We start from the raw sequence: 2608 nt of genomic DNA on the forward strand, positions 1-2608 counted from the left end.
CAAACAAAAAGAGCTACTTAAAGGATGGGCTTTGTTTCCCGGTGAAGTACAGGAAAATGACTTTGACGATAGGCTCAATGATGTTTAATTGAAATGCCGGATGCAGATTGACATAAATACAACCATTAACTACAGAACTTCTGAATGATATTTACGGACACTACAACAATGGGCTTACTGTAGGCATTGGCCAAAAACTACCGAATTAATCTGTATATAGATAGACATACACTTTTGCCACAGAGCATTTAATTTGTATATAAGTTTCAAATTTTAGTACAAGGCCAGCATGTTCGGGGGAGGGAGTGAGTCAATAACATCGACCTCGGTGTCTTACAGGTACTTATTTTATCGACCCCGAAAGGATAAATGGTGAAGTCAACCTCGGCGGAAATTGAACTCACAACGTAATGTCTTTACGAAATGCCGTTAAGCATTTTGCCCGGCGTGCTAACGATTCTGCCAGCTCGCCGTCCCATTTAATTTATATACTGACAATAATACAGCTGTCTAACTGTAGACTTTAACTACAAACTATCTAATTAGTCTCTCTAAAGACACTGACACAATAATAGTCTAACAAGTCGTTGATCATAAATCACCAAATTAATCTGTCTATAGACACTATAGACACAAAACAATTGTCTAACTACAGACTTTAGCCCCACTCCATCTAATTAATATATCTGTTGACAGAGACCACAACAATAGTCTAACTATTTACATTGACTACAGGTCATCTAATTAATATATCTATAGAAAGAAACCACAATAATGAGCTGATTATTGCCATTGACCACAGGTCATCTAATCAGTATCTATGGACAGAGACCAAAACAATGTTCTCACTACAGGCATTGACTAGAAGTCAATTTATATATAATAATACAAGTGTCTAACTTAGTGGGGTTAGCTAGAGTGTGTGCCACCCGGACAGATCTTGTGTTTGCCGCACCCTACACGGGATCCCAAGCCTAAACAAGCTTTTAGCGCCGGACCAAAAGTACCACCTTAATAAAAGCAGCACCCGAGTTAGACATCCCTTCTCGCCCTCACCCAGCTACGCTACTTGTTTAACTATACATTTTCCCACAAAGTATTTAACTTATATAGACAATAGCACAACGATTTGTCTAACTATAGACTTTAGCAAGAGATTGTCTAATTATTCTCTCTATAAACACTGACATAACAGTGATCTAACTAAAGCCATTAATCACAGACCATCCAATTAATTTGTTCAAAGACATTAACACAACAATTGTCTAACTATTGTTGTTGGCACTCCGTCGCTTACGACGTCGAGGGTTCCAATTGATCCGATCAACGGAACAGCCTGCTCGTGAAACTAACGTGCAAGTGGCTGAGCACTCCACAGACACGTGTACCCTTAACGTAGTTCTCGGGGATATTCAGCGTGAAACAGTGTGACAAGGCTGACCCTTTGAATTACAGGCACAACAGAAACAGGAAGTAAGAATGAGAGAAAGTTGTGGTGAGAGAGTACAGCAGGGTTCGCCACCATCCCCTGCCGGAGCCTCGTGGAGCTTTAGGTGTTTTCGCTCAATAAACACTCACAACGCCCGGTCTGGGAATCGAAACCGCGATCCTATGACCGCGAGTCCGCTGCCCTAACCACTGGGCCATTGCGCCTCCACTTGTCTAACTATAGACTTTAGCCAAAAGTCATCTAGACTACTATATCCATAAACAATGAGTAAAACACTGGTCTAACTATAGTCATTGATTACCGATTATTTAATTATTGTATCTATAGACACTGATGTAATAATGGTTTATAAGGCCGTAATAGTGGTGACGAGGGTTCGAGTTCAAGTATGTTACTGGGGTTTCCTTGTTGCTTATCACTATGGTTACAGTTGTGAGGCTGTGCAAGTTCCGCCCCCCCCCCCGAATAGTGCTGTGTGAAGGTGAGGTGATGAGGTGGGGGTCTGTAGTTGAGCGAACAACGTTCAGTGTGGGACAAAGTAAGGGGAAAAGAGTGAGCGAGACTGAGAGAGTGAGAGAGAGTAAGAGAGAGAGAGAGAGAGAGTAAGAGAGAGAGAGAGAGTAAGAGAGAGAGAGAGAATAAGAGAGAGAGAATAAGAGAGAGAGAGTAGGAGGGGTGGGGAGAGTGAGATAGAGAGAGAGTTGTTGGAAGAGGGAAAGATGTAAAATGTGGGTGAGGGAGATAGAGAGAATTAGAAAGTGAGGGAGGGAGATTGAGGGTGAGGAGAAAGTGTGAGAGGCGAGAAAGAGAGTGAGAGAAAGAGAAAGAGAGTGAGAGAAAGAGAAAGAGAGTGAGAGAAAGAGAAAGAGAGAAGTGGTGCGGGTTTAGATAAGGGTGTACTGGGGTGTCGATAGAGGAGACAAGAGGAGAAAGTGTGATTGATGGGAGGAGGAGAGAGAGAAAAACGACTGTGAGAGTGAAGAGAAAGGCAAAAATGCAAAGGAGAGAGAGAGAGAGAGAGAGAGAGAGTGTTGGATGTGGTGGGGGTTAAGAGAAAATGAAAGTAGAAAATAAAGGAGAAGTACGTGTAACGTGTGGTAGTAGAGAGAGGGAGGGGGGAAGAAGTGTGAATATGTGTGAGAGATATAGAAGGGGAGA

Source organism: Octopus bimaculoides, chromosome 8 (genome assembly GCF_001194135.2).
Source record: "Octopus bimaculoides isolate UCB-OBI-ISO-001 chromosome 8, ASM119413v2, whole genome shotgun sequence".
In the NCBI taxonomy this organism is placed as follows: domain Eukaryota; kingdom Metazoa; phylum Mollusca; class Cephalopoda; order Octopoda; family Octopodidae; genus Octopus; species Octopus bimaculoides.